General features: G+C 37.2%; 1 protein-coding gene and 1 pseudogene across 1 annotated transcript in view; both read right to left on the bottom strand.

The window, feature by feature from the left end:
* Positions 1–20,654, bottom strand: part of Il1rapl2 (interleukin 1 receptor accessory protein like 2) — a 1,120,259-nt gene that overhangs the window by 583,530 nt on the left and 516,075 nt on the right. The gene's annotated exons all lie outside the window — the stretch shown is intronic.
* LOC143435538 (elongation factor 1-alpha 1 pseudogene) lies at positions 16,332–17,730 on the bottom strand (annotated as a pseudogene).

Raw genomic sequence — 20,654 nt, 5'->3', positions numbered from 1 at the left:
TAAGTAAATGAAACAGAACATAAATGTGTCATTTAATTTTATTGGAGAATTCAGTACATAACCAAAGTACTTTCTGCTATGCTGTGGCTCTTTGGAATAATGCACTAGATACTAATAAAAATGGTTCATGCTATTTTTATGGCCCATATAGCATATTCAGTGAACTATATATTGAAGGAGAGTTGACCAAATGAAAATTCTATCTGTACAAGATAAATTATTGGTAATCACAGAAAGAACTATGTACCTAAAAATAATTTTTGTGGGGGTAATTTTTCATGTGATAATATTCTTTCTTGTCCACTATATATACAGATCTTTAGAATGTCTTCTACATTGTGGTATAATCTCTATCTCTCTCTTTCCTTTCTGTGATAAAATATGAATTAGTCATATCACAATTAAAAGAAATCTTATGTTATGACTTGAATGTTCCATATATATATATATATATATATATATATATATATATATATACACACACAATATGACCCAGCTATACCAATAACAGCTACATTCCTAAGGAATACATGTCAGGATCTTGCAGATATACTGGAATAACCACCATTTTTGTTCCTACACTCTTCATAGTAGAAAACATAGCCAGATGTCCACTGCCAAAGGAATTCTACATAATGAACTTGTATTGCCCCACAAAAAGGAAATTGTTGTACTTACAGGAGAAAACTCATGGATGAGAAGATGAGACTATTGAGGGTTGTAAAAGGGAAAGGGAGAATTATGGAGAGGGACAAGAAAAGAAAATGGTGAGGAAGAAAAGTGATCAGAATGTTATTTGTTTTGTTTTTTTTTTATCTCTTCAGATCCTATAAGTGTTTACCTTTTACAAAAACATTAGATAAAAAGAAATTGGCAAGTTGTATGAAGACAAAAGTCATATTGGTAATTTCACTGAAACAACTTCTGAAGGACAAAGACTTCAGTGCAAGTCACCTCAATCTTTTAAATATTTTCTTCAATTGCCATAGACATTGTTCACTAATAGTCCAGAGACTTGGGATTCTATATATTGTTTAACAATAAAGTTGCTCAAGGCCACTGTAGGAATTCTCATTATTATGAAAAAACTTATTTCTACTTATTTAACCTTCCATCAAGACAGAAAGTGAACATAATTTAGAATAGTTTTATAGCAACTTTAAAAAATAGAGTAAACTTGGGAATGCTGATATAGAGTTAAAATAATCCTTTTAGAAATGAATTTGCTATTTAAGAGCTCCCTTGAAAATACAGTGATCTCATCTCTTTTTTTTCCAAAAAACATAAAACACTCAGGTTACCTGACTCTTGCTCTTTTGTCACATTAAAAAATAAATTAAAGAAACAGAGGAGAAAACAGTTTAAGCTCTAAATGTCACCTGTGTTAATTTACTCCAACACTTGACTACTATGTTGATAGTGCAAGTGTTGTTTCTAAAAGGCTACCAGAAGAGCAATCTGTTACTCTTCACCATTTGAGTGCCAAGGCCTAAGCATTGATGGACATACCAATCAACAAGATAAGCACTTAGCATCGTCTATGAAAGACAACCCACTTACTTCTTTCCCTTAAGGCTGGGGATACATAAGAACTGTCAGCCTAATCCAATCCAAGACAGATCTCTTTCCAACTGAGGTGGCTGTTCATTGGCTCTAAAGAATCAAGATGTTTCATAAGATCAGGTAGCAAGAAAGTACAAAAAAAGAAAAGAAAAAAAATGTACTATATTACTGTACAGATAAAGATGGGCACTAAGAGGCCCTTTAAAGAAACCTGCGCCCATTCCAGTAAGATATTTGAACAGACGGATTATTATTTTAACTCTCAGTGGTACTAATGGAAATGTAGCTAGGTACATCATGGCAGATATATAGATAGAGACAGAGACAGAGACAGAGACAGAGACAGATATAGAGATACCAGTACCTTGAAAGTAGAGGTCACCCTGTGTTTCATCACTTCACCTCACTAACTGAAAAGAGTGAAAGATGAATTCTGAGTCAATTTCTCAAGAGAATAACTGAAATCAAGCAGACCATGTATTATATGTGTGTGTGTGTTTGTGTGTGTATATACACATATGTATATGTATTATATGCAATATATATATATATATATATATATATATATATATATATATATATATATATATATGCATTTGGATACTTTAGTGCTGTTAGTTAACTACTATTTAATTATGTTTTGATATGATTTCTAGGCTTTGCTGGTGATTCTGTATGGATGTGTGTTTATATTTCATAGTTTTCACTGTGAAGAAGTGAAGGAATAAATCCAAAAATGTATATTTTGACCTGAACTTGTGTTTACATTTATATTAATTGGTTGCCCCTATGTCTCAATCAATCTTGATAGGAAATTTCTTCTATGACAAACATGGCTTTACCATTATCATATTCTACCCTCATCATAGTTTTATTCACTTTAAAATTTTATTATGTTTGTATTTGTGCATATACACATGCACTATGGTACAATCGTGGAGGTCACAAGACAATTTCTAGGAGTTAGTTCTCCTCTACTCTGTTGAGGTAGGACCTCCCTTATTGTTTTTGCCATGCTGTCTATCAGGCTAGCTGGCAAACAAATTTCCAGTCAGTTTTCCTATGCCTGCTTTCCACTATTTTTCATAGGAGTGCTTGGACCACAGATGTATACTACTGTATCAGACACTTTCAGGCTCTTATTTTTTTCTTAGTTTTCAGTGAGGCTTCTGCTTTACTAGATAAGTACATACACTTTAGGTCTTTGTCTTCTTCCTCTTCCTCTTCTTTTTCCTCTTCCTCCTCTTCCTCCTCCTCCTTCTTCTGGTTTGGTTTTTTCCGTGTAGTCCTGGATGTCCTGGAACTTGCTCTGTAGACCAGACTAGTCCCAAACTCAGAGACCTGCCTACCTTTGACTCCTGAGTGCTAGGATTAAGGTGTGCACCACTGTGCCTGGCCTGGCTCATTTTACCATGTTTAAGTGATGAAGAAAAGCAGAAGGTATTCTAGAGGGAGAAAATATAATTCAAAATATTGTATAAAAAAGTTAAACTGACTATGCTACCTGGAATGTTAATTTCAAAGTTTCTTTGGAATATATTTATTAACAGAAAAGGGGCACATTCAACACTTAGTTTGAAAAGATTGGCAAAGGTAGAAGGGAATTTCAAATGTTTTAGAAAACAAACATATTTGTATGTTTTCTGCCTAAACTTGTAAGTGTTCTTGAATACAGCCTGTGTAAACTCTTTCAATAGGTTTTGTGTCCAATCTCCTACACAGACAATGGTATAGATGAATGAAAGAACACATAAAATGTGTCCTTTAATTTGATTAGGGAATTTAATACAAAACCAAAGAAGTACTTTTGCTATGCTGTGGTTCCTTGGAATAATGCAGTCTTCTACATAGATGGGTTCTGGGGACCAAACTTAGGTGGTCAGGTTGAACCTTCCCTCTCCCACCATAGTTTTATGATATGCATATTCTCTCTCTTCTTCATGATACTAAGAGGTGGAAACCCTTGTTTCTACTATTTTACAGGTGAAAGAAATGAATACACAGACAGTGAAGCAGCAGAGATATGGACATAGAAGACAGCAGATGTTAAGGAACAGATGTTAAATTTTTTTCTCTTCTAGTCTTAGCACATGTTAAAGATTTTGCAGATCTTTCTCTGAAAGGCTTTCACTATAGTCATCTTCCCATGCTTTTAGGACACCCAATGAAATATCATATTGGTCTGAGGAGATAAGGATTTATAAATAAACTTTAAATGCATGTTTGACATTTATAAAGAAGACTTCATGGTTTCTCCCTACAAAGATTCAAAGATGAGAGAGGTAGCCACATAGGCAGCATGGCTTGTTCCTTCGAAACACCTCAGGCTTGTACTTCTTGTTATCTTTTGCATTGTGTATGAGTTCATTGTTTTGTTCTATCTTAGAAGCCCAAACCAAAAAGTGTGTTGTGTGTGTGCATGTGTGCATATGCATTCATGTGTGTTTGTATGTGTGTGTTTTAGTCTATTTCTGCAGCTATATAAAATTCCACAAACTAAAACTTTTAACAATAGAAATGTGTTGGCTACAGATCTTGAGTCCAAAAAAATAGAAGATGAGGCTACCAGCAGATGTACACTCAGGCCAAGGGCTTGTTCTTTCCTTCAAAAATGGCACATTTTTCCTGTATCCTTAGATAGTGAAAGAAATGAACAGGCTTCCTTAAGCCCCTTTGATAAAGATCTTATTCATGAGGACTCCTCATGACCTAATCATCTCCCTCTAATCCTCACCTCATAATGACATTTCAATGGAAATTTGTTTTCAAAATGTGAACTTGGGCTAGTCCAGGCATTCCAATGACAGCATGAGCTAGATACTTAAGGAAAATTCCTTAGTCTTAGATTCAGAGAAACACCTTGAGCCTATTAATGGATATTAAATGGCAACTCAAAAATTTCTCTTTAAAGTCAAATTAAAACTTAATATCTTCCTCACTCTCAAATCTGTCTCTAAAAGACTGCATCTCTACTCCCTTTATTCCAAATCAGGACTCCTGAATTCCAATCAAATGCTAGAAAAAAAATTAAGAATGGAAGATAGGCCTTTCAAAAATCTGTTAAATGACACATTTATAACACAACATTTATAAAAGCCAATAGTATCTATTCATGTAAGTTCCTGTGTATATAGTCAACTGATTGCTGCTATGCATTTATAAAATGCAAGTTAGGACATTGTACTTTCCATCAGAGATGCTATGAGTACAGGCTTGTGAGAATGTATTCTTTGTATTACAGCCTAGAGGTAACAACAAGCTGACTTGGTAGTTAGCTTTGCCCATATATGGGCATAATTCATTTCCTGAGAGAACAGCATTATAGCTTTAAAATAGAATAGTTGACAATACAACTGTTAATTTATTGTTGACTTTTGACAGGAAGAGAAAAAAAACAAGCCAATTACTTCATTACAAGATGTTTCAGATCAAAGATGATCTACTTTAATTACTTTGATGAGAGGATGGGGAGACAATTTCCTTTAATAACTAGGGCTGTTTTAACCCTACAGGATTAGAGGGCAGAAAGTCAATTCCTTCCTTTTACCCCATAAAAGAATACCGTAAATGTTTGTGTTGCCATGGAAGTTTTGAATATTAATTTCATAAATGAATTAGCAATTCTGTGCCTAAGAATAGACACAAAATAAGTAAGACTTGTATATACATACAAAAGCCTGCCCATGCTGTTTCATAGCAGCTTTATTCCTAATAATAAAAGAATGAAAATAACCCAAATGTTTTATCCATTGATGAGTGAACGAAATGCATTGTGATGAAAAAATATGGCCCACAGAAATAAATTAAATTCTGATACAGGATGAAGTAGTTGTTAAAGAAGACTCAAAAACCCAGATGTATAATTCTATTTATATGAGAAATTGTCAGACTTTGCAAAGAGAAAATATAGATTAATGATTACTAGGGAATATGGTGGCAATTAGGGAAAGTAGTTTTTCAATAGGCAGAAGATCTAGAGTTGCTTTTGAGAGTGACAAAGGACAAAATTGATGATAAAGAATATAAAAGTTTTCATACCAGAAATTCCATTAAATAATATACTATTTGTATCTGGATTACATAGTGCATTCATTATATCTCAATAAACTTGGTATGTCTTTAAAATTATGAGAGTGTCAAGCAAGCAACAACAGCTTCTTTGCTTTTCTTTGTTATGTTTTGTGTTTATTTTTCTATTTGTTTTTGAGTGACAGAGTATCACTGTATAGTTCTGGCTTGCCTGGAATTTACTATGTAGAACAAGCTGACCTATGAACTCACTTATATCTTCCCAACTCTCCCTTCAAAGTGCTAGATTGAAGGTCTGTGCCACAGAGCTCAGCTGAATTTCTTTACAATAAAATAAATGGATAAAATTTATACTACTCAGATAAGAAATTTGGAAAATCATAAACTACTTGGATAGAGTGGATAAATAGAACTGAGAATCCTTTGTTGTTTTTCCATCATAGAGTATGTCTATCTCTAGGATTGTAGCCTTGTGAGATTTTTTTAACAGCAGTCTGGGCCTTTACTCAAGGGGCCAAGGCAGACAGATCTTAAACTCTAGTCCATTCAGGGCTACTAAGGGAGATCCTGTCTCTAAGGACAAAACAAACAAACAAAAATAAGACACGTTGTAGACATTCTCTTACCGTTGATTCAAGAGTTGGCTGGGTGCCCTGCCTTGTGAGATTTTAATAGTAACATAAAAACAGGATGGAAGGGTCGTAGGATTGCCTCGACTGCCACTTTAGAACCAAAGGATAAATATTAGGAGAGGAAAGAGAACCTTCTGGACCACCTCAGAAAGAAAAAGAGGATCTAACTTGTTTATGAGAAGAGTATGCCTTCCTAGTCTAGTCTGGATATTTCTACTGGATGCTTTATATATAACAGAAATCTATTGCACACAGTTCTGGAAACTGGGAAGTTCATGATCAAAGCACTAGTGAATTTGGGGTTGGGAAAATTCTGTTTCCAAGCTCAATGTGTCATCACACAGTGGGACGAATAAACAAGTCCCTAGATCCTCTCTTATATGAACATTAACTCTATACATAAAAACTCCATATTTATGATCTAATTACCTCTCAAAGGCCCTGCATGTATATGTTACCACAAAGTGGTGTGCAGCTTTCAATAGTGAGACTTTAGGGGAATGAACACATTTAAGCATTGCACGAAAGAAGAGGATTAATGTTACATATAAACTTGAAACATTGTATAGTCTTGAGTAGCAAATGCAAGACTGTAGCATCATTGTAGGTTAAATCACTGTGGTAAACCTGCCCTTACCCCCAAATAAACAATCAGCCATTTCCAGGGACATGTCCTATCCTCAAATACTGAGAAGCAAATGAGGAGGATATAATCTCACTGGGAGCACTTAACATGTCTGACTTTGAATCTACAGGAACAGTACAATAGATGAACATTTTGAATCTAAGGTAGAATCTAATAATTATTAGTTTTCATAAATAACCACTGTGCTGACAGTTATTTACTAGTCATCTTTTTTTTTTCCTGTGGATGGCACTACCACAAGAGTTCTAAAGATAACCTAGAAAGACTGATATAGGAAAGTTTATGGAGCCAGTTTTGGTTGAGACTTCCTTAAGGAGTTTCCCACATTTGGCATGTATAAACTAGATTGCAATTCAGCTATATAAGTATGTATGTATATACATATGTATGTATACAAAACGCATTTACTGAGTTGAAGTTGTACATCCTTTTGTAGACCACTTGCCTAGCATATTAGGCACTGGGTTTCATCCCTCAAATCACCACACACACACACACACACACACACACAGAGAGAGAGAGAGAGAGAGAGAGAGAGAGAGAGAGAGAGAGAGAGAGAGAGAGAACTGACTCATCACTACTTTTCAAACAGATCCTTTTTTTTTTCAGCTGTTAGGGACACGGAGACGAATACAACATGTCTTTAACTTTTGAGATGTTCACATCCTCACTCTCTGGTAAATATAATTGAGGAATCTGAAGAGATTTGGGTTAACAACTTTCTGCCTAACATAAACTAAAGGAATTCTGTTAATGTAGTCAGTGAAGGATTTCCTGAGCAAAATCTTAAGAGATATCATTCATTGATCTGAACACTCAATCAAAACAACCTTAGTGGCTCCTATGTACCAGACTGTGTGTTAAGCACAGAGTATAGATAATTAGCCCCAAAATAAGAGCAAGAATGTTCCATATATAAGAAATACCATAAACAAAGTTATCTCTCAACCCACACAGGGATCACTGGGAAAAATAGAAACAATTGCAAAGCTCAAATGCAAACTGGGGCTTGTGAGATGATTTCCTGGGTAAAGCTACTATATTAGCAAAGCTGGTTGACTTGAAGTAGATTCCTAGAACTCACATGGTGGAAAGAGAGAACTGACTCCTGAAACTTGGCTTCTCACCTCCCTATGTGCACCCACCCACCCCACACACATGCATGCTAAATAAAATCCAATTGAAACCATTATTAAACCAAAAAAAGAAAAAGGAAAAGGAAAAAAGAACAAAACCAAAGTGAGAAGACTGAGTGACTGAGAGCTAGAAGCCAGGAGCTAGGTCAAATCCTGAATAGTTAACCATGCGTGGGAGCTAGATTTTCATTGTTTATATAGTGAGAAGCCACTGAACAAGTTGAAGATGATTAGTGAGTCTCTAACAGTCTACTCAGTGTATAGAACATAGGAACAATTTGAGATATTGATGATGGAAAAGCTACTGAATAAGAAAGGCTGAATTTTTATAAGGACCACAATATGGAGAGATTAAACTCTTCCCTTTCTGTTCTCATTGATAACCAAAGTATTTATTGTAGGCCCACTTCATTGTGCCTGGATGAGGGCTATACTAACTCTAGCAACCTCATTAGTATAGAGAAGCTATTGGCTATAAATGGGCTATTCCTAAAACCCGTGTTTTACCAAAGACTTAGACATCTCTGAGATTCAGTAGACTGAAATGAAGGGTAAATGGTTTTAGGTTGCAATCTCCCAATGTCACAACTTACCTAGCACAGAAATTGGATGAAGGGCATAGTGAATAAAACACAGACAGGCTAACCCAAACAATAAAATATTGGGAATGCTGAAGACTTGATTGACATTAAGAAACTACTTATCCCAAGAGGTGGAGGAAGATGAAATATGAAAGGCAAAGACAAAAGAAAGACAAGAAACCCATACCTAACTGCCAGTCAGTCAAACAAGGCTCTGATAATAATCTGAGTCCAGACACTGCAGTGAGAAAACTCATTCCTTAACGCTCCAAATAGAAGTACTTTAGGGAGCATGTCCACAAACTAGAAATGCCTTCTGAAAATCCACAACTGTAAACAGCTTTCCCCAAAGTGGACCACTGTTTTCACCTTGTCCTTCTCTTTGCACCAACACTCAACACCTTCACAGGTACCTAATCTAATCCCAGAAAAAAATGTAGTGCATTCAGGCATGGAGGAAAGAGGAGGATGCATTCCCCACCCCAGTGGCTTCTTATTTGTGAAAGAAACCCAGGTGAGTGAGTGGAGGGTGCTGTGAAAATAAATGAGAAAAAAATATTGTTCTTGTTTAAGAGATAAGAGAAAAAGGAGACGTTTGAGATTTTTTTTTTAAGTACAGAAAGATCAAGAAAAAATAAGAATAAAAGCCATATGGGGTACTTTATCGCAGTGTCTCCTTCAAAGACGCAATCTGTCTCAGCAAGCGCTGTGCACATGAGGCTAAGGAGAAAATATGAATAGCAAAGCCCTTCAATGAGCAACTAAAGTTTTATATTTCAGGGTTGGTGGTAAATAACATATCTGAAAGAAACTTCAGGGAAAAGAGAATTAGTTCTTCTTACGACTATGATGAAAGCAGTCCTTTCTCTTATGTTGTGTGATGTGCTGAGTTGTGAAACAAAGAATGGGTATTTGAGCTTGCATTTGACAGTGTAATAAATGCAATTAAAATCATTTGCATATTAAAGGCATTAGTGCTTCATGGCAAATATTTCCAACAGGATAAAATTGAAAAGAATCCTTCCTCCCAAAAAGGCTACATTCTTTTGTCAGGTTTGACATAATCTGAAGCTGTGCTGTGACAAACTGTCAATTGCAAGAATTCACCAAAGCTATCACAGATCTTATTCCAATCTCTCTTAGGAGTCATTTGCTACTGCGTAATTGAAAATAACCATTGGTTATGATGTGTTAATTTTATATAAGTGAAATAATAGGGTACCCATGCTATACTTTCAAACCAACCACTTTTAGGGAAACTGGTTCTCAAATTTTAGTGTCTATGACAGCTTGCTTTAAGTTGCATGTTTTCTATACTATCATTTTTGGGGAAACTTCATTTGAAACTACATATTCTTTAAAAGTAATGCTATCTGAGGTTTACCTTCTCAGTGACATAGTAACCTGTCTCAGCTAGTGCACATAAACTATTGTATCCCGGGGCTGTGGGTATAATTCAATAGTAAAGTGCTTACTTAGCATGCAAACAGCCCAAGGTTCAATCCTCAATACCACTCAGATTTTTTTTAAAATGTGACCTAATTTTGTTTTAATTACAAAGCAAAGATGGGGAAATATATCTTCCTGCCCCTCCTTTTTCCTCCTCTCCTTTTCCCTCTCGTTTTGTTTCCTCTGAAACTGCCAGTTACTTCTGCTTTGATTCCCTTAAATAACCTATAAATACAAACCTCTTTCAAAACACTATAATTCTTGATACCCTCTCATGTGATGCTCACCTTCAGCTTTCAAATAGATCAATAGAATGACAGACAGGTTACAATTGAAAATGTAAATGAAAAATTGGCTCAGACTGTATCTTGTCAAATTAAGGGAAAGGCTAATTTCAATTTAGCTTTTAGCTTAGAGATTTCAATTAGTAATATCTAAAGCATTCCGTTAAAGGAAACAGAGTGGATTTTTAAAGAACTTGCTAATAAAAAAAAAAAAACAATGATATCCATTATAGAGTCCTATATCAGAATCCATAGGGGTGTGAATCCCAAAGAAGGAGTTTCCATTCAAGTTATATCACTACTTTCAATCTCTTGAGATAATCTTGAAGATTTTCTAGATTTCTAGCTATTGTTTGGCTCTTCACTATAACTCTTTCCTTCTGGTCACCCAACACCCAAGTTTCATTTCAGTTGTACATTTTTTGGTTACATAACTTGTTTTCTAGAAAGTTTTTTCTTCTCTTGACTATCATTTTGTATTTCAACTCGGATTTAACATTTGCAAATAAATGTTTGAAGTTACTTCTTTAGTCCTTCAGTCACTTTGCTTAAAAACTCTCCTATAAATTTTGCTTAGGTGTCTTGGTTGCTTTCCTACTGCTTTGCTAAGACAGCATTACAAAAGAAACTTAAAGAAGGAAGAGTTAGCTTATAGTTTCAGAGTGTGGCTTCAAGTATACAGCTCTGGGCAGTAGCCAAGTACTCACATCTTTGACAATAACCGAAGGGCAGAGAGCAATAACTGACAACGGTGTGGTCTTTTGAAACCTCAAAGTCTACTTGCAGTGACACACCTATTCCAATAAGGTCCCACTGCCTAATCCTTCCCAAACCAACTGGGGTCCAAGAATTCAATCAAATGCATGATGCTATAGGAGCCATTATTATTCAAACCACCACACTGGGGTACTTATTTGCAGTTTGGGATAGGCACTATATCCACAGAGTTTACATTGTCCCTTAGTATTAATTTATAGTTTTCTGTATGTACATGTAATGCCTGTGAGTGGTTATGCCGCTTTGGGTTCAGGCACACAAGGAAGCCAGGAGAGGGTATCATATCTCTTAGAGTTGACATTATAGGCAATTGTGAACCATTTGACTTGGATATTAGGAAATGAACCAAGGTCCTCTGCAAGAACAACAAGTACCCTTTAACACTGAAGCATATTTCTGGCACCTGCCTTCTGTTTTTTATCAAATACTTTTGAACCTAACATTGACTGTGCCCTATTCCACTCATTTGTTGAAATCCCAGTAATAATTTGCTAGTAGAAGTTGGAGGAAATAATGGATGATGGTGGTACCTTTGGGGCTGGATGAGCTTCCTTATAAATACAGATATAACAGAAAGTCAGCTCTTTCTGTCCTGTGAGTCCAAGGTGACAGCATGAGTCTACAGCCTGAATGCTGATATCAGAAGTCCATCCTCCAGTGCTGTATGAAATAAATCGATATGATTTAGGAATAATTTAGTAGGTGGTGCATTGTTACAACAGTGCACATTTAAAAGGCCACTTAAGCTGGGGGTATTGGTACATGTCTTAAAGCCAGCACTGAGGAGGCAGAGGCAAGTGGATTTCTGTGAGTTCAAGGCCAGCCTGCTCTACAAAGCAAGCCCAGGACAGCAAGAGCTTTGTCACATAAAGAAACCCTATCTCAAAAGAAAAATCAAAAATAAAGAAAACAAAGGAAAGAAGGAAGGAAGAAGAGAAAGAAAGAAAAAAGAAAGAAAAAGAGAGAGAGGGAGGGAGGGAGGGAGGGAGGGAGGGAGGGAGAGAGAGAGAGAGAGAGAGAGAGAGAGAGAGGAAGGAAGGAAGGAAGGAAGGAAGGAAGGAAGGAAGGAAGGAAGAAAGAAAGCTACTTTATAGTAGAGCCTCCCCCCCCAGCATTATGTCTCATGGCTACTTTCTATATTCCTTTACTTTTCACAACCTGGACTTCTTGCTGCTTTGAATTCAATGTGCACTTGACTTGTATGCAATTTGCTCGATTGAACCATAGAAGGAAAAATACTAACAACAACAAAAATTCAGTACATGAATTTGTCCATGTACATCGTGTTGTACTTACTGTAATTCAATTATCATATATTCTTTTATGATACAAAGAAATACTTTATGAAGTATTATGTTCCTAGGGTTCCCTTTCTTTACCCAGATTTAGCATCCTACAGCAAACATGTACTGAGAAATTATCACCATTAGAAAGAGGGCAAGAGATTTACCTTTTTAAACTCTTTTACTATCAAGAATCAAAGCAATATAACCTTATATCTGTGACATTCTAAGAAGAATCTACATGAACCAGAAAGGCCAGGCTTCTATAATGTAGGTAGTTACAAGTAGGTTGCTTCAAGGATTCAAGATTCTGATGAGAGAGTAGAGAAATGAAATATGAAAGGGAGAAAGTACTCTTGAGTGCCAACTTGATGGTTACTATGGGTTATAAAATCGATAAATTATTTGACCTCTTAAGTATTTATACATTGCTGTCACTGGAAATGCTTATTTACATAATTCCATCTACATTTTAGATTTGGTAGAACATAAGAGATGGTAGTCTATGGGTTAAAAATCTGGTATATGATAATTAGTAAATAGCTATCCTTCCATGTCCCCTGGCTAAAAGTGTTTTTCTGCCTTTGATTTCTCATAGCATCCTGCTATTACTTTTGATGATTTTTATTTTCTACTTTTGGTAATTTTTATTACTGGATTACAGATACCATGAGACCAAGGAATGCCTTATTTGACTTCATAATCTCCACAAGGCCTGCCAAGATTATTTTAAAGTATTGCTAAAAATTGTAGACACTTTATTGTGCAAAGAACATTTTTGAGCCAAAGGAGATGTGGCTGCCTTCCACCATACCAGGCAACATTTCAAACCTCTAAATGTTTTCTTTGTTGTTGTTGTTATTATTTTGACGGTCAGTTTAAATGGGAAAGGCATTAATGATACCTTACTGCTAGTCTCTATCATCTGACTAGGCACTTACAAACAACCACTTTTTCTTTTTTTTCTAGAAAATTTTTAAATATTTATGTTTAATTTTTTTTTTAATGTCCAGTCTTTATCTTCCTTCTGGTCTGCCCTCTGACTGTTCCTCATCCTGTTCTTCATCCCATTCCTTCTCCCCCTGTCTCCAACTGATGTCTCCAACCCACCTACCTTACCCCATCAGGCCTCCCACTCGCTGGGGTCTCAAGTGTCTCTAGGGTTAGGTGCATCTTCACTCACCGAGGCCAGACCAGCAGTCCTCAGTTGTATATGTGTTGGGGGCCTCATATTAGCTCCTGTATGCTGCCTGGTTGGTGGCTCAGTGTCAGAGATCTTGGGGGTCCAGGTTAGTTGAGACTGCTGGTCTTCCTATTGAGTTGCCCTCCTCCTCAGCTTCTTCCAGCTTTTCCCTAATCAACCACAGGGGTCCCAGGCTTCAGTCCAATGGTTGGGTGTAAGTATCTGCATCTGTCTCAGTCAGCAGCTTATTGGGTCTCTCAGAGGACAGCCATGCTAGGCTCCTGTCTATAAGCACACTATAACATCAGTAATACTGTCAGGCCTTTAGAGCCTCCCCTTGAGATAGATCCCAAGTTGGGCCTGTCACTGGACCTCCTTTTCCTCAGTCTCTTCTCCATTTTTTGTCCCTGTAGTTCTTTTAGACAGGAACAATTCTGGGTCAGAGTTTGTAACTGTGGGATGGAAACCCCATCCCTCCAATTGATGTCCTGTTTTCTACTGGAGGTAGATGCTCCAAGTTCTCTCTTTCCATTGTTGGGAATTTCATCTCCCTTTGAGTCCTGAGAGACTCTCACCTCCCAGGTCTCTGGTACATTCTAGAGAGTTCCCCCACCTCCTACCTCCCAAAGTTGCCTGTTTCCTTTCTTTCTGCTGACCCTCAGGGCTTCAGTACTGTCCCTTCAAACCCTTCCTCAATACTTGGTCATGTTCCCCTTTCTCTTCCCCTCCCCTATCCTACCCAGATCCCTCCCTCCCTCCTTCCCCCCCCCCTTGTGATTGCTTTATTCTCCCTCCCAAGTGGAACTGAAGCATCCACACTTGGGTCCTTTGGCTTGTTGATCTTTTTGAGTTCTGTGGAATGTATCTTGGATAGTCTGTGCTTTTTTTTGGCTAAGATCCACTTATTAGTGAGTACATACCATGCATGTCCTTTTGGGTCTTGAGTTACCTCACTCAGGATAATATTTTCTAGTTCTATCCATTTGCCTGCAAAACTCAGAATGTCTTCATTTTTAATAACTGAGTAGTATTTCATTGTGTAAATGAACCACATTTTCTTTTTTATTATGGCTGAATAGTTTTATTTAAAATTATTTAATCACAATGAACAGTTTTAGAGTAAAATACACAAATGAAAATTTCAGAGCCAAATGTTGCTGAAGCTGTTTGTTAGATCTGGGGGTCCTCTGTGGAGTCTTTGAAGTATAGGATCTCATGATCTTCAGGTCGAAGATAATTTGGCTTCCTTCTCTTGCCGTTAACTTCTTTCTCTTGCCTTCTTGCTCAAGATGGCTGCCCTCTCCCCAGTCACTACCTAAGAAGTGATGCTTTGGGTTTTGCCTTTTCTGCCTGGCGTTGGCTTTATACCTGCCATATACATTCTTCACTACACTGTGGTAGGCCCCTTCAAGAATTCATTTTTGTGAGCTTTTATCACAAAAATATGTTGCATTTTGTTAAGGGTCCTCCCTTTTTTGGTAGCTATTTTATAATGATCATGTGGCTTTTCCTTCTATGAACCACATTTTCTGTATCCATTCTTCTGTTGTGGGACATCTGGGTTGTTTCCAGCTTCTGGCTAACATAAATAAGACTGCTATGAGCATAATAGAACACGTGCCTCTGTGGCATGGTGGGGCATCTTTTGGGTAGTATAGCTGGATCTTCAGGTAGATCTATTTCCAGTTTTCTCTGGAACCTCCAGATTGATTTCCAGAGTGGTAACAACCACTCTTTTTTTTAAAGGACTTTATGAGAAATGCTGTATCACATTTCCCTTGCTCTCTAAGAGATTGTGTTTCAGAAGGAGTACACCATTAGATTCACACAGGAAAGGAGACAAATGTAGCCAAGAATTTATTCATTAATTTAGCAAAGGCCTTTAGCTAAAACACTAGAACAAAATCAACCTGAAAGCAAAATAAGCAATTAAAAAAAACCCTCAATCTTCACAATTTCAATTTATGGTCACATTTGTTTTTGTAATAGAATATATCACATAGCTGCACTTGAACTTTCTAGTAAGGCAAAATATATGTCACCTATTTATAATCTTGTTTCTTGCTCTATAGTTTTCATTTAAATATGTATCTTTCCCAAAAGTATTTATTACCTAGTTTATCAAAAAGTTAGTTTTGCTCACTGCTCTGGAACAGTGTTCTTCAGTAGACCTTTCCATACTGCTGGAAACATCTAATATCAGTTTTATCCAATATATTAGTAGCTGCTGAGCATTTGGGGTATGGCTTGTGGGCCCAAGGCATGGATTATTAATTGAATGAGCTTATTTAAACGTAACCACAGGTAGTTAGTGTGCACTGCATTTTATACCAAGATTCTAGGATGTGTGAAAAGATAAGAATCTTTCTTTGAGTTCCATCTACTCTTTTCAACTGTTTCAGGGCCTTCAGTATTCCTCAATCACCTTTCATAAAGATGATCTTCTTCTTCTCCTCTTCCTCTTCCTCTTCCTCTTCCTCTTCCTCTTCCTCTTCTTCTTCTCTCATTAAAATTGCTTTAATGGGTCTCAAAATTCTGCGACAGATTTTTGGTCAAGTTGTTTCCATTAAAAAGTACTGATTTTGAAAACTAATAACGTAAAACTGCCACACACACACACTGCTCTACAAAGCATTCTTTCCTTCTGAAGGTTTTACGATGCATTGTTATCATTAACCAGTCTTTTACTATTAAATTTAAATAGCCAATTGAGACAAACGGTTCTGAGACATTTCTTCTACCACTGGTTAACACTGGGGTGGCAAGTGTTAGGGATAACTTTCATTAGCCTTCTGTGCTTTCTGGGCAGACTTAGTGACTTTGCCTGCTCCAGCAACCTTCTTGTCCACAGCTTTGATGACACCCACAGCAACTGTCTCTCTCATGTCATGATCAGCAAAATGACCAAGTGGAGTATAGTTGGAGAAGCTCTCAACACACATGGGCTTGCCAGGAACCATATCAACAATGGACGCATCACCAGACTTTAAGAATTTGTGGCCATCTTCCAGCTTCTTAAAAGAAAGATGATTGTTCTTTTCTTTAAGCTCAGCAAACTTGCATGCTATGTGGGCTGTGTGACAATCCAGAACAGGAGTATAGCCAGCACTAATTTGGCCTGGGTGGTTTAGGATAATCATCTGAGTAGTAAAGCCGGCTGCTTTCATTGGTGGGTCATTTTTGCTGTCACCAGAAATATTGCCACATCTAACATCTTTGACAGACTTATTCTTTACATTGAAGCCCATGTTGTCCCCAGGAAGAGCTTCACTCAAAGCTTTATGGTGCATTTCAACAGACTTGACTTCAGTCATTACATTGACTGGAGCAAAGGTAACCACCACAGCAGGTTTTAGAACACCAGTCTCCACTTGGCCGAAGGGGACAGTGCCAATGCCCCCAATTTTATAGACATCCTGAAGGGGCAGTTGCAGAGGCTTGTTAGTTGGACAGGTTGGTGGCAGGATACACTCCAAAGCTTCCAGCAGCATGGTGCCACTGGCACTGCCATCTTTGCGGGTAACTTTCCATCCCTTGAACCAAGGCATATAACTTGGTTCCAGCATGTTGTAAACATTCCAACCAGAAATTGGCACAAATGCTACTGTGTCAGGGTTGTAGCCAATTTTCTTAATGTGGGCGCTGACTTCCTTAAACAATCTCCTCCTATCTCTTCCGACTGTATGGTGGCTCAGTGGAATCCATTTTGTTAACACCAACAATTAGCTGTTTCACACCCAGGGTGTAAGCCAGAAGAGCATGCTCACAGGTCTGCTCATTCTTGAAGATACCAGCTTCAAATTCACCAACACCAGCAGCAACAATCAGAACAGCACAATCAGCCTGAGATGTGCCTGTAATCATGTTTTTGATGAAGTCTCTGTGTCCTGGGGCATCAATGATAGTCACATAGTATTTGCTGGTCTCAAATTTTCACAGGGAGATGTCAATAGTGATACCATGCTCACACTCAGCTTTCAGTTTGTCCAAGACCCAGGCATACTTGAAGGAGACTTTTCCCATCTCAGCAGCCTCCCTCTCAAACTTTTGGATGGTTCGTTTGTCGATTCCACCACATTTGTAAATCAGGTGGTCACTTGTGGTGGACTTGCCAGAATCTACCTGTCCAATTACAATGATGTTGAAATGAATCTTTTCCTTTTCCATTTTTGCTTTGAATTAGAGGTGGCTTTCACAGCACCTGCGTTCCGACAGCAAACCCGTTGCAAAAAAGCAAAGATGTTCTTCTTATATGAGTCAATTCTCTCATCACAAAGTATAAAATGACTGGGAAAATATAAGCCTAAATTTCCTACTTGGTAAGGCAAGGCATGACTTTGGACAGAAGAATAACTCTATCCACATGATTTTGTATGACTCTGCTTCTTTCCAAGATTTAGCCAAATTAAGACTCGAAAGAATAAAAAAAGATACTCTAGTTTTTCTGTGATACACACACACAGACACACCAGGTCACAATAAGGAGAAATTAGAATAAAATAATGAAACTTGTTACAACATGCTGTCAACTAAAATGTGGCGATAATGCTGTAATTTTCTGATGACAGCTTAAGCTCTTTTGAAGAGTACAAATACAAACACCATGAGAAAATTATGATAAAACTCTAGTCAATTAGTGCTTGTAAACAAATAGCATAGTTGAACACATAACACTTCAGCAGTACGAGGTATTATTGTCCTTCAAGTGCTTGCTTATTTCACAGCATGTGTGTGCTCCACATAACAGAGAGTGACAGCAAATACATACTGCATCTGTGCATGCCTATACAGAAGATTCTTACGGTGCCCATTTGCAACTGTGCAGAAATGAAGGCTTCAGAGGAAAAGGCAGTAAAGGTCAAGGGAATCAAAATTAACATAGGGATATCTAACTGGTCCTTACTGCCGAGTTTTGGCACACAAAACATTCCTTTCTCTGAAGTCAGCTAGATCCGTATAAATAGAATTAACCTAGAAGCATATTCAGGTGCCAGGAGTAATCATGTTGCTAATATTTGAATATAATTTATATTAAATGAAATCACAAAACACTAACCTCCATGATTCTCAATGTTAATATTACTTTCACATTTTGACACGCATTGTGCTGATTTCACTAAAGCCCATGATGACGCTTTCTGTGGATCTTTTCACTGACCCAGTCTCTCACCATGGTAATCAATTCTAAAAGCATGCTAAAATGTGAAATTAGTTTCAAACCTATACATTGGGTATGCAGAACCTCTGCTTAATATCCCAGAAAAGCAGACTGACAACTCGTAATTAAAAACCTCAACCCCTCCTGACACAATCTGTGAAAGTGCTTGTCATTAGGGGAATGGGGCCACATGCATAAAATCCCTCCCTGCCACAGACTAGGAAAGACAGATAGTTCTCAAATTTTCTGTGAAATCTCTATGGTGAAATAGCAACTAATTATCAAGCTGATTATTTTGATGCTTTAAAATCATCAAATATTTTCTGAGCACTTATGTGTCCATCACTGTGAAGTTACTAGAGATTAAAATCATGATTTAAGATATCTTCAAGGACCCTATAGTTTGATTCTACCTTCTAATTCTATGCTCCTGGATTAGTAATGTCAAAAATACTTAGCAATTATTTTATAGCCTCCAAGTGCATAATAAAATGCTTGGATGGCATAATGATTAACTTTTGAAATTTTTTTCAATATTTTTATGAAATACTTTAGAATTTCATGCAATATATTTTGAATATATTCCCCCTACTCTTTTTATAACCAACCTCTCCACCCTTTTATCCCTTGCCACCTAAATTTGCTATTTCCTCTTTTATTCTCTCCACAGTGAATCTACTTTGTGTTCCCTGGCTAGTCTTGGAAGTGGTGCCTGTCCTGGGAGTGGTCAATGTATTATAAGTCACATCATTAAAGAAAACTGACTCTTCCTCTCTCTCAGCAATTATCAAATGACAATAGCACTCCAGATATTGGTGAGAATTCATGCCTATCTACCTATCTCTATGTTAGGATTTTGTCTGGCTATAGCTTACACAGGTCTTGTTGATGCATTCATGAACACTGTGAATTGATAGATGCCACTTTCTGGTTGTGCCTACAGAATACTTTTCTTAATGTTATAGACCACCTCTGGCTCTTAACAATTTTTTTCATCCTTCTTCTGAAAAGATCTCAGAGCCTTTCATGGAGGGGTAAGATAAGTATGTCCCATTTAAGGTTGAGCATTCTACTGTATCTTATTCTCTGCACATTAGCCAGTTAAGGGTCTTTGTGGCACTTTCCATCTCCTGCATGAAGAAGTTCTGATGAAGACTGAGAGGTGCTCTGAACTATCTATATAATAAATATTAATCATTTTAATACTATATCTATTTAATGGAATAATAGCATCCTGTTTTCCCCTAAGGCTTATGACCTATATCCATGGGTAAATTATATATGTATGTTGAGGATTGTGGTTTGTATTTGTTGCAACCTCAAGAGGGGTGCCCCTACAAGGTATTCAGGTGATGTCAGGTAAAATTCCTACTAGTAATTTCTCCTAGTAGTTTAACTGCTGTAATTAATGACTGGTAGCTCAGTAGTTAGAATGATGATTTAATATGTTTGAAATATTCTTCTATTAACTCAGATGCTACTGTTCTTTGATTACTTTTTTTCTCCAAAGATAGGAAAAATTCCAACATGAAAGTTTGTGTGTGTGTGTGTGTGTTTGTGTGTGGGGGAAAATTCCTACTAGGTACTGGTCAAATAAAGCCTAAAGGCTAGAGCCTGTGATTGGGCAGTGAAAGGAAAAATCAGAGCTGAAAGTTTTATAGAAGGGAGAGAGGGAGGAAAGTTTTATAGAAGAGGAGAGAAGACAGAAGATAGAGGGAGGAGAAGATGGAAGAAAAAGAGGTTGAAGAGGGAACAGGCCCATATGGCCCAGAGGAACTGCAAGTAGCTAGGGATTTCATAGCTGAGCAATAGAGTAGTGTATGGTATATTTGCCTAACCTAGGTGTGCAGCTTGTATTCATATCAACTGAGTTGTGTTTTCTCTGCATAGGCATATTGGGGTTGAAGATTTACTAATACAAATCTGGCTGGTA

Source organism: Arvicanthis niloticus, chromosome X, assembly GCF_011762505.2.
Source record: "Arvicanthis niloticus isolate mArvNil1 chromosome X, mArvNil1.pat.X, whole genome shotgun sequence".
NCBI lineage: Eukaryota > Metazoa > Chordata > Mammalia > Rodentia > Muridae > Arvicanthis > Arvicanthis niloticus.
This window is presented reverse-complemented; position numbering and strand designations above follow the sequence as displayed.